This window comes from Cyphomyrmex costatus, unplaced genomic scaffold, assembly GCF_001594065.2.
Source record: "Cyphomyrmex costatus isolate MS0001 unplaced genomic scaffold, Ccosl1.0 scaffold6, whole genome shotgun sequence".
In the NCBI taxonomy this organism is placed as follows: Eukaryota; Metazoa; Arthropoda; class Insecta; order Hymenoptera; family Formicidae; genus Cyphomyrmex; species Cyphomyrmex costatus.
The window spans coordinates 358,683-371,610 of NW_017280155.1; the positions used below are offsets into that span (position 1 = coordinate 358,683).

The 12,928-nt window shown below is 36.3% G+C and overlaps 3 non-coding genes across 3 annotated transcripts; 1 reads left to right on the plus strand and 2 right to left on the minus strand.

The window, feature by feature from the left end:
• Nucleotides 1–252: 252 nt before the first annotated feature.
• Nucleotides 253–324, minus strand: TRNAQ-CUG (transfer RNA glutamine (anticodon CUG)). The gene has a single exon. It is a non-coding gene; the product is annotated as a tRNA-Gln (tRNA).
• Nucleotides 325–635: 311 nt separating this feature from the next.
• On the plus strand, nt 636–707 carry TRNAA-UGC (transfer RNA alanine (anticodon UGC)). Its single transcript has one exon. It is a non-coding gene; the product is annotated as a tRNA-Ala (tRNA).
• A 7,679-nt stretch (nt 708–8,386) lies between these two features.
• On the minus strand, nt 8,387–8,470 carry TRNAL-UAA (transfer RNA leucine (anticodon UAA)). The gene has a single exon. It is a non-coding gene; the product is annotated as a tRNA-Leu (tRNA).
• Nucleotides 8,471–12,928: the final 4,458 nt, after the last annotated feature.

Genomic DNA, 12,928 nt, shown 5'->3' on the forward strand with positions numbered 1-12,928 from the left:
TTTATTACATACTTATCGAGAGGGAATTTCAAGGACAGTATTGCAATAATTTATGTAGGCAACTTTACAGTAATGTGATCGTTATCTATGCAGTAACCACAAGCCTGTGTATACATAGCCGAGTAATACATAAGTACGTAGTACGAAATTAATATAATTTTGTTCTGCGATGGTAAAATTAATATTTGAAAGCAGCATTAATTGATTTGGGGTAATGAACACGCGAAATAAAGAGCGGAAAATCAAAAGTTAAGGTCCCACCGAGATTTGAACTCGGATCGCTGGATTCAGAGTCCAGAGTGCTAACCATTACACCATGGGACCTTCAAAAATCTTTTATGATAAGAGAGTTAAAATAGCACTTTGCCCCGATGAAATATTTTGCAATATAATCGCATTTAGCTCAATATCTCGTAAGATATAATGATGACATTCGATCTTTGGTGTGTTTGAGTTTGTATCTTTTATCGTCACTCGGAACACGGCGATATTCGTATAGTATAGACGTTCGTATTGAACGTATTTAACCATCTAATTTATTAGCGAGTAAGTTTTTCTTACGTTAATTGAAATCATCGACGACGCTGTATAAAGCAGACTGCTACTCTTGTGTTACTCGGAGATCATTGAAAACGGGGGATGTAGCTCAGTGGTAGAGCGTTCGCTTTGCATGTGAAAGGCCCCGGGTTCGATCCCCGGCATCTCCAGTTTTTTTGCCGCAGTTTATACGTGACAATTTATTTTGTCTTCCGTCGAAAATAATTCATTGTCGTATATTATTGATTAATAATTGATATTTTCTTCCAACTTTTATATGAATTTCTAGATGAAAAATATATTCATTTTTTAAATGAACGTTAAATTTCTCTTACGTGTATAATAATATTACATCCCCGTTTATATCACGACTTCTATCACATTTAACTTATCAGTGCATTTTACGCACAATACGCATAATGCATCGCTTATTCTTGTTTAACATTTGGTGAACGGCAAGAAGAAATAATGCATCATACTATTTATATAACATAATATTGAAATTGAATAATTATTTTTGTCGAAATTGTTACGCAACGTTAAAAAAAGAATCGATTCAGTGCGTCTCTCGTTTACAGTCTTTATTGAAAGGCACACAATCGGCGCGAGCCTGTCAACATCGGAATCGATCGTCGCGCGGTGAAAAAATGGCGCGTATTTAGAACGTCAACCGACGGCCGTGGCCGTATGTAAAGCGTGACAAGGGAGACGATGGCATGCAAATGAAACTGCGCAAAGAGATTGAATGGTAATAGTCTTCGATTCGTCATATGCAAAAGTTCCGCGTTGGTATCCGCGAGCACGGAGCTATCAGCCCCTCTCTCCTGTCGACGCGAAAGAAAGATGCTATCATTTGAATTGCCGTCGTCATCATACGGGTAGAGATACGTTATGCCTATCTCCATCGAACATACCCGGGAATAATCGTGCGAAATATACTGCGACATAAGGCTTTCCTTTTTTCCCTTTCTTTCCCTCTCTCTCTCTCTCTCTCTCTCTCTCTCTCTCTCTCCCCGTGGGGTGAATGCAAGCGCTGTGCACGTGGGAATTAATCATTGTTGGAAAAAAAAGAAAACGACGCAATAAGGCAGAACGTATAGCGCGAATCGCTGGTTCTCTAACGTAATCGCACGTCGATGAGTCGTACGAGAGGCAAGAAATGCTGGTGGATAATGGCCTTGATTGATCGTAAGCGTACTTAGTAGTCCGTGCTCTATCGATGCTACGATATACATGTAGCTTTGTTACTTGCGATATATTTTTCTTCGCTCTCTTGCTCCATTTGAAATATATATTCACATACTTATAATAAAGAATGGATCGTATAATATAACTTTTTATTTATTTTGAACTTGAAATATATAAGATACATGTATATTATTAAACAATGTATATTTTATCTATGTGTATAAAATATGCATTTTTAATAAATTACATATAAGTTTAAAATAGATAAAAAATATTGTAAGTAACATCATAAATATTATTTAATAGATTTCGCTCGTTTTTTGCAATGCAAAAGAAGTGACGGTCTGAATCGAGCGGTAATAAAGTTCTTTTTCATAAAATAATTTAATAATATATAATATTAGTATGACAAAAATGGTAGAGAATATAAAAAAACATAATATATTAAAAAATCGAAAGTTTCGGAACTCACAGGTCCTTTTTCAGCGATTGTTGATTTCTTTATGAAATTTAGGTAATCTGTAAATTATTTATTAAACTAAAACTCGTGTGTATTCGTTTAGCATAAAATATTTGGAAGATATCTTTAAAGATACTTGATAACAAATTTCATTATAGCTTCATGTTATGATAAAGCATAATAAGATATAATTATATGAAAATTTGTTATTAATTAAAAAATACTTGTTATCAAGTATGACTTAAGCAACTAATTAATTGTTTTTCTAATTATTATGAATACTTTGTTGAATAGAACATTTTAAACGATATCAATTCTTATTGAACGTAAAACCAAAACAAGGAGCGTACAGTGCTAGTTTAGATGTTAATAGCATTTGGAAATTCTGTGCAAACAAAGGAAATAGAACATTTACAGTACATAAGAAGAAATTGACAATTGTCAATTTAATTAGAAGCACTTGACGTTAAAAAATGATTTTAAACAATATAAAAAAATACACAAGGATTGCCAATTTCGATCTATTAATTGTAATAATTTTAATAATTTTTTACTGACGATGGTCTAAAATAGACCGAAACGTCTAGACAAATTTGACGTATAATTTGAATAAAGGCTCATCGTAACTAGCGCTGTGGCTGCGTATGCTCCTTGTTTTGGTTTTATTTTATATTATAAGATTATAAGTCACATAACACACATATTGTTTTGTTATTGAACATCTTAAGTTTCATACAAAAAACCTGACAGGATAATTTTTTCTCATATAATAGATACTAAAATAAATCTATATATAACAACGACAAAAAGAATGTACTAGTCTGCGAGAATTAAATTCGAACGCGTCGTATTACCGCTAAATTGCGGAATTCTTATAGAAAGCCACTTCACACGGAAACGTGTATATAAATCGGATATGTATGTCGCGACATCGGAGATTCGACGAGATCTAATAGAGTCGCCTTAAACCTGCGGTATTCGAAGTATTTCTTTCGAAGGGGAAAATAAGAGAGAGAGAGAGAGCTCTCTCGCCAGGATCCCCCTGTCACTGAACCGTTATAATATCCTGTCCGGCAATCCCGGGTATCTATTTTGTCCCCCGAGGAAGAACGTAACTATGTGAAAACAACATAAAAAAAAAATCCTCGCCGCGCATAGATATCGAGTTTTGACCCCCCCCCCCCCCCACCTACGGGCTGGGGTCAGCACTGGAGCGTATGACCATTTTGTCACACCCTCTCGCCCGAAAATTTTATTTACGAATATCCTTTCGCGTCGAGAGTGCTCTCGCGCTGTCCGAATTCGTGACGCGACATAAAAGTGCCCCGGCACCCCCGCCGCGCGTATAGTCGCGGATTCTTTCCGTGTTACAAGCGGCGTAACTTCCGGCTGAATTTAAATGTCCAATTGTCAGCGCGGCGCCGAGCCCTTCGACGGAACGTTTTACGGGCAATCGACGACGAAGGGATAACTTGTTCCGCAACTTTTTCCCGTCCAGCTATAGAACGTCCGTTATGACGTCATGGATGAATTTTGATTCCGCGCGAGAGCTATCTTCGAGTGTTATTGCGATCGGTCGAGCGATACGTACTTTTGCGGAATTATTTCACGAACGTTTCGCATTTAGGGCAGTGTTGAATTAACCTGGTTCTCGAGAAACTTTTTCAGGGACGTGATTCACGTTGCAAAATATAAATTTATGTTGTTTACTGTCTATGCGTTGTAACTGTATATATGTATATGTCGAGAAAAAGATACCTGTAACATGGATTAATTATCGATAGAAACTTGTATAAAATAGTTTGATTTGTACACAGAAAGTATATATAAAAAATGCTGTACTTTAATATAGACAGGGTTGGGTAAGTTAATGTTTTTTTTTAACTGAATAAAGTTAAAGTTAATGACTTTACAAAATTTTAACTGAATAAAGTTAAGTTAAAAGTTGCAGGAATAAAAAATTAACTTAACGTAAGTTAAGTCAATATTGAATTAACTCAAGTTGAAGAAAAAGTTAATTTCGAAAAAAATTATTTTTTAGATCAAAATGTCCTAATTTTTCTTAAAATGAGATTAAATAACTACAATATAGATTATTAGGTTTACTTTTTAATAAGTCCTAAGCCATAAAAAAATGTTTTAACTTAAAAAAAGTTATAAAGTTAACGTTTAAAAGTAACTTTGTCAAGTTAAAATTTAATGCATTTAAAATTAACTAAGTTAAGTTAAAAGTTATTAACTTTCTAATTTTTTTTTAACTTTTAACGTTTCAACTAGTTACTACCCAACCCTGAACATAAATAATGAGGAGCTTTAATGTTAAACAACCTTATTAATTGTCACTCTAGGCTATTAAAATTTTAATAACGAAAACTATACTAAATTCAAAGTGCACGGATGCAAACTCATTCCTAATAACATTCCACGGTCAAAGAGCTCGCGCTCTTTGAAAACAATCTCTCATTTTCGAGAGTAATCTTAGACTTGGACGAAAAATCGTAGCAACTTTAATTTATACCGAAATAATTTCACGACTCTCTCTCAAGCCTACCGACGAGGAATAGGAATTACGTGAGGGTGAACTCATTGAGAGAATATTTAGAACAATAAGTCGCGGCGGGTGTTCGATGACACGAAGTGTGCAGCGGGAAGTGACGGGGCGCGATGAATGAAGATATATCCGTAGAGCGAAAATCCGTCAAATAAAGATCACGCCCGCCTTCCATGCCGAGAGATAATAATGCTGCTGGCACAGACGGTTTTTGTATCCTCTCGGCTTTCTTCATTCTTCCTTCGTCGGCCGCGCTTCCTAGAGACGACAGTGGGGTGCTTTAAATATTTAGCCGGCTAATTTTCGCCGAGGATTTTTAAGTCGACGGAGAAAAGTGAGAATTGAAAAGAAACCTCGACGGCGCGACGAGAGATCGGAGAGGAGAGGCGACCGAGCGAAATGTCCTCTAGACTGAAATAATAATGAGAGGCGCCAGCGCCTTTAATCACGATATTAAACATTTACGATCGCCACGGCGCGGCGCGGCGCGGCGGTGTCCTGCTACGCTAAGATTACTGCGCTCCTTTCCTCGCACGGCCTCGATCCGATCTTCCCCCTGCCTGCTACAAAGCGACTTTCGCTGTAACCCTCCTACGTCCCTTGTTTACGTCTAGTCGCTGATAACCGTACACGATGATCTACCTTGCCTCAGGATATTTTCAACGAGAGCCTTATAGTCTGGAATGCGCTTTAACTCGTCTCGAACGTAAATGTAAACACGCGAAATGTTAATCAAGTGTTTATTAGGCGAGTATATTTATATCTTATCATGTGATAAACGCAAAGTATTATCGCGCCTTAATTAGTGGGGTGTATCTTCTTTTGCAGTACACGCTAATATATATACTTGGGTGTATTCAGGTACACTTTGAGACAAGTTTTTACTTGAAATAGAAACGATACGGTTAAACATGTCGAAATAAACCCCGCGGGAAGACAAATCTACTGCGATATACCGACAGATAGATCTGGGCTTGAGATTGTTGCAACGGACGAGTCTCGGGGTGGAATATAATTTGCAGTAGAATGGGCAATTCGGGCGAAAGGATCGTGGACACTGGGCGAAAAAGTCCATTTTTCTTGGCCGACGTAGCTATCGCCAGATTATGTCCCGCGCAGCTATATTGATGACAATGGCAAAGCCACCGAACCGACTAGCCGGCTCAATCTAGTCCACCGTTTGTTTTGCTTTCACACAATTTGTCATCCATTGTCTGAGCGCACGCCGACCGCCTCCAATCGTTATTTATGATTTCGAGAAGACGCTTGATTAATTTTTGTCTCGTCCTCTTAATGTCTGAAAATCGTTGGCTCGGTTTCAAAGCTCCGCGAAAAGGTCTCTTCTCTAATTCCTCGTAATTAACACCAAATAATTTTCCACTGGTATTCGGTGGAATCGTCTAAACACTCAGCTTACGACGAAAACTGTTTGCATTCTTAAGCTGCGATTTAGGGTGACACTAATGCGGAGTGATGGTCCGACTCTGAACGGAAAATAATTTAATATTCTTTATTCCACTAACGCGATTTTACGGAACAACGGATACGCGACGCCCGAGCATTAGAAATACGATTTTCCTTTAGCAATCGCGAGGGATGGCTGGAGCTGTCGTGAAGCATTTTCCTCGAACCTATCTCTCGGACTTTTTTTTTGCATGCTTTGTTCTCCTTCGAATTAAATCATGATAAGAACTTGGAGTCACGTATAACGGTGCAAGATGAAAAATGAAGAGAAAAATATAAGAACATTTGAATTCACAGGCACGTTTATGTAGATTTACGTAACACATTTTTTCAAAGCTGTGATATAAAATATTCTTTAACAATATTAATTGAATGAAATATTTATCAATATTTGTTAAGTTTAATATCGTTTTCAGAAATCACATACATTGCACGGCCACAAATTGTATACTTTTATTTAATTAAAATCGTGAAATATATTGAAAAAAAAAATTACTTTAGTATTTATATTTTTTTATATTTATACATATTTTATGTTTTATAATTTTATAATATCTTCGTTAAGAATTCTTGCGACCTTTATAACATTGATAATGACCTAACAAAGGTCGAAACGTATGTTTTCATTAACTTTATATTTTTATTAAACTTTATATTTTTAACGTAATGACATAATTGATTTACCAACAATTTTATAATTTAACGAATTTTTAGGCTTGTGTAGCTCTGTTTCTTTTTATTATTTTTTAAATTCATTGAGCCTTATTATAATTGTATATTACTTTAGTAAAATTACTTAGTGAAAATGCGAAAAAGACAGGAAGACGATATTTTTATAATATAGGTACGCGTTTCGCTTTTTCCTTTAGTTTTTACTTTTTCTTTCATATTACCTACCTGGATCTCGAAATCCGACCGCGGTATATTAGCAACGAGTACTAAACTGCAGGGGATATCTCGCAGGGTCCATTGTGCACTCCGCGTGCAAGGGTTGCCTGAAATGTACGTTCATCTTTTTTCTTTTCTCTTTTCCCCCCCAGTCTTTCTTTCACATTACGAGACGCTTCTCGTATCGCGCTCTCGAACGAAGTCGAGAAGTTCGCGGGGGTAACGTGAGAATGACAACAGATGCGGCGGAATGAAATTACAACAAGGTGCCTCGACATCATGTCAGCGTGTTGTGCTTTTTCAGCGAAATTGTTGTGACAGGCATCTCAATGTGCAATTGTCGCTCCTTCTCCTTCTTTCCGCCATTCAGCCCCCTCTTTTCCTCTCTCTCTCTCTCTCTCTCTCTCTCTTGTTCTTTCGAAGATTCCCCTTTGCCATAGGGTGGACACTTTTACGGTGTCAAATCCTAGTCTTTTGGGAAAAGGGTCTGCCGTTCGGCTAATCCTATTTAATCGGCCGCTTTTCCTTTTCGATATACCGATCAGCGTTAAAATAGCGCTTGAAAGTGATCGATAGAAACGCCGGATTTTATGGGATTTTAAAGTGAGACGTTCTTATATGCATGTAAAATTTTATTCAACTTTATACATACATTCAAATTTATTTCTCTTCAGAAGATTTTTATTTGAAAAAATTTATTTTACACAGCTTTATTGCTTTAATAAAAAAAGCGCTTTATTTTATATTACACTGATATAATATTCATGTTATGTAACATTCATCGATAATTTTTGCGCTTTCAGCGTCTTTACTGTCTGCGAAATTGCTGTTTGCTTTATCAATCACTTGGAATTGGTACTGCACAACATTATGTCGGTTTATCTCGTGTTCTCTAATTGTCTATGATCATTCATTGAGTCATTTATACTCGGCACAATTATCACCGCCATCAGTCTTTACCCTGAAGTCATTTTGAATTCGACTACGTCGGAAGCCCCCGTCGTTTATCTTCTCGCGGAAATCGCGTCATTCTTGCTCCGAGGTATCATTAATAATAAATTATAAATCTAAACGTAACAAATATATTACAGTTCAAATATATTTAAAAAAAAAAATAAGAATAATTTATTTTTACACTGTGTGTTTATTTGTGTATTTCAAACTTAATCATGTGTATGGATAATTCTGGAGATAAAAGATATGTTGTTAAAAAATTGACAAGCATATTGTTAAACAAATTTAAATCATAAGCACGTCTCTTTGATTCTTTTATAAATAATTTTTTGAAAAAAAAAATTTGCTAAGTGTGGGGTTCGAACCCACGCTCCCAGATGGGAACCAGATCTTAAGTCTGGCGCCTTAGACCGCTCGGCCAACCTAGCTTCGCTGAATATCATGCACAAATGTCATTAGATAACCTATTTATACATTTGCATTATACAATAACTACGTCTTTCCCTTAAAATTTCATAAAACAATGTTTTATACGATCGTTCACATTATTTTATTTAAGTTTAGCATCTGAAAATAGCCTTATTTTTTCTTTTCGTTGTAATTAGGATGTCACGTGATTACGATATCACGTGGTGTGGCAGTAAATTTTAGAGATATAACAATAAATGCAAACATAAATTAGCGATATTTTAGAATAATAATATTCTATACATTTTTAACACTCTGTTATTTTTAGTAGAATCAAAGAGGCTATTTAATTTTATATCATTACTATTATTTTCTATTATTAGAGTTTTTTAGTTATATATAAGCAATTATAAAGATCCAAGCTAGACTGTTATAGGCTTCGTATTCCTATTAGTTGCGTTCTTATATTAACGGTCTTTAAGTGTTGAATATTACTTATCATTTTTTGCTTCGCCCGATTACCTTTTGCAAATTGTGCCTAATGTCTCGGCAAGTTCGACGGAATGGGAAACAGTGCGCGGCATATATGAATTCACCGTACGAGCACACGCGAGCACACCGGTAATTTGCCCGTGACCGCTAATGCGCCGCGCTCTGTCTTTGTACTTCTGCAAAAAATCACGGAAGTTGCGAGGCACGACGCGCTATTTGAATAATATCGTCATTATTCACTGCGCTTGTTCCACTGTGTGATGAGTCGAGGGGGGGGGGGGGGGGGGGACGATCGTAATCGACTAATCCGCAACAGTCAGACGACCTTTCTCTTGTCGAAGTGGCATCGTTCATTTGTATTTCTCTGATCGATCAATGTTAGAAAATAATAGAAAACATTATAATATCCACAAAAGTAAGAAATAAAAGGTAAAAATCTGGTCGATTTCTCATGTATGAGTGTTCACGACTCGTACGAGAGGAATATAGCTCACTTCGTGAACGATCATATTTGCGTGTCATCGTATAGTAGGTATACCCGTCGCCTTCTGAAACGCTTCTCTCCTCGCCCTTTTGCATACACGAGAGTCCAATGACCCGTTTCCATGTCGGTTTAACACTTAACACCGTGCACCACGGATTTGCACGCGTATCAACCACGCTCTTCATCGTTTCTCGCCGATGCATATATGGGGATCTCCCTCCTCGGCTCGCGCGGCGCACCTGTGCGGGCGTGGCGGGGACGATAAGTCAGCGCGGGACGAGCACGGGACGTCCAGGGAGGTATATATAAGGCATGTATACGCAATAAAAGCGAAATCGTACGTCCGGGACGAGATGTTCCGTGGCGACGTAATAAAAAAGGTAGACCTCGATAAAAGTAGCCGGGGCATATCTCGCGGAGCCCCGGCCGGAGCGGCCTCGCAGTTGTTGATGTCGGGATCGCGTGCCGTGCGGAATGTCGTACCAGTCTGCACCTATCCCGTTGTTAAGGCGTCCCTTCTGCCAACCTCGCTCTCGCCGACCACCCCGTAGCAGTGTCATTAGCGTAATCATTCTCCGTCACTTGGACGATTCGTCGAGAGCGTCGCCACTTGATATTTAAATCGCTTCCGACGCGCGCTGTTTGGGGGCTTCCTCATTGTGCACCGCGGGAAATCGTAATGATCGCCGATAACGACTCGTCTCGCGAGCTCCGGCTTCGGAAGGAATAAAAACACTTCTCCGTTGTCTTGTTCGATTTTACATAACCCGGTATATACGCCGCACCTATCGAAAACTTAATTTATCAATTATTATTTACTATGTTTAAAGCAAATTAATTAAACGAATAAAAACTTTGTATCATCTACTACTGTAAAAAAAATATTAGAAATCCAAAATAATTTATTTTCCATATTAAAAAGTAACTTTTTCAAACCCCTGCATTTTTGCCATTTATCCCATAGGGGGGGGAAAATATGGCCACTCGTATATAATTCACAAGAAAATCACAAATAATCTATAAATAAGATGTAAAATGACGACGTAACTTGCATTTGTTTATTAATATATGACAATTTTTATTGTTCAGAAGGAAAATTGGAATACAAATAGGACTCGATAAAATTTTTTTAAATAGCTTCAAATCTTTGAAAATAATCTTTAAACGTTTAAGATTTATCAACATTTATGCATTAATGCAAAATATAATTGTTAGAATTAACAAAAACTTCTTAAATAGAGCATCTGTACTGCGGCACAACATCCCGCTCGCTAAAAATGCCGTATATCCCAATAGTGGTTATTATTGCAAAATAACCACTAAGTCTTTTACACGCTCTACAATAATCATTTTATGTAGATTATAAATTATGATGGCACTACTTATTACAGTAAAAAATCGATTTAACTCGCAATAATTTCATTAATATTAACAGTAAAAAAACTGAAATCATAACATAATACTAATATACCATAAAGGCATGTAACAAAGTAATTGACGGAAAATTATCCCCACTCGTTCTATTTTTTCTGACTTCTGCGGCGTATATCGGGTTCACCCTAATAGAAGATGTAAAATTAACGAACGCAATTAGAAAGTTACGTTATACGTGTTCCGTTTGTTTATTTTCACGGCGATTTATCTCGCGTGAAATAGCCGTTGCGATATCCTCGATACATACATTTGTCATGGTAAGGGTTTACTTGTCAAAAGCACGTCCGCGTCGTCGTTCGAGCCGTAGCAGAAAAATAATTAGACGAAACAGACATTTCTCGAGCGAGCACGTGTGTCTCAGAATGCAGGCTCCAGCTGTTAACTGCGCTTCGATTTTCTCTATTTAGGCGCGCGCTGCCATATGCCAAACTTTATCTTTCTTTTAGAGACTTAGAACCCAGAGTGACGAGAGCAATTTATCTCGAAATTACTTAGCTATAAATAACGATTGTAGGTATTTTCGCTATTTTTAGCCATCTATATAACGTATTACTTTACGTTACTTGTAATAAAAGAGATAAAATCTACTAAACGATCTATAATTTGCATCAAATTTCAGAATAGTATTCTATTTATAACTTTATGTGTATTTTAATATTTCAATATTTTATACATATATTCAATATATGACATATAAATGATAAATGAAAAATAAAATATGTGTTTAACTGTTTGACATTAGTTACGTCGAAATAGAGAACACGTACAATAAACTAGTTCAGGCTTCATAGATATGAATATTATTTATTCGGCTACAAATATACAGTGTAATTGATAGATAATACTGACGGGAAATAACGCAAGAAAGCGCGAATGCGCGCTTAGACAGTGAACGAAGGGCTTTGTACAGGCGTGATTGGTCATGCAATTTGTTTGTAAATGCTGATTGTGTCTGTCGATGAGTGTGATTTGTGTAATCGTCTTTGACCCGGGTTATCGCACTTACGGAACAGGCTCTCGGTTGTGTGATTTTTATTTACTCGGAGTTTTCACCTTATCACTATACATAAACATTATGTGACCACATGCTTTATGAACGCGACGCTATTATGCAATCCCTCTTGACACGCTTTAGATTATTCCTCAAGTATTCGAGATAGAGCGGCCAAAATTAAATCACAGTTTTTCGTCATCGCATTTGTGTAACATAATTACCATTTGAATTTGAGCGATCGAGGGAAAATGGATTCAATTCTAAATAAAACAATTAATATATTAGTTTATAATTTTAAAAGATTTTAACGATTTCATTGGCTCATTGCTCTGTTTCTCTATATTAGTTGTTTAAAACGATAAAATTATCTGTTTACATAAAAATAGAATATTTCTTCCTCTATATTTCAGTTTTTGTATAATATTTTTTTTTTCAATATATTGCATTCTTTTATTTACATATACATATGAATGTGTGTTGGAAATGCAATATACAGTTGGAAAGGACATTTTTGCTTGTTAAAAGTTGAATGTGATATCGCTGAACCGGAAAGGTAGTCTAACAACGTCCTTTGACTTTGAGTATACACAGCAAAAATTAGCTTTTGAAAATAATTCACGTGTGTTATCGGCTACTAAGGGTCGTTTCATGCCGTGGCTTGTCTTTTACGTCGTGTTGCATAGGAGTGCTTTTATGTCAATGCTTCAAAGTGGCATATGAGTACCTACGTAAAGGTATCGTACGCTACAAAAGTTGAATGTACGTTTCCGACCTAATATTGTTATCATATTTTCCGTCACTGAAATTAATCAACGTAATCAGACGATATCTGTATAGTCGCTGGTTTATCCATACTTTATTTTAATTTCATTCTGTCATTGTACGAATAGAAATTGATATTTAATTTATACAATATATTTTATAGTCACACATGAGTAATTCTGAACTATATTATTTGCTATGATAGCTAAGTATGGAAAAGTTAAAAAAAAATATTGATATTTATGTGATTTTTTTTTTTCATACACATATAATTACTTCTTGATTAAATGAAAAGATTCAGCATAATAAGAT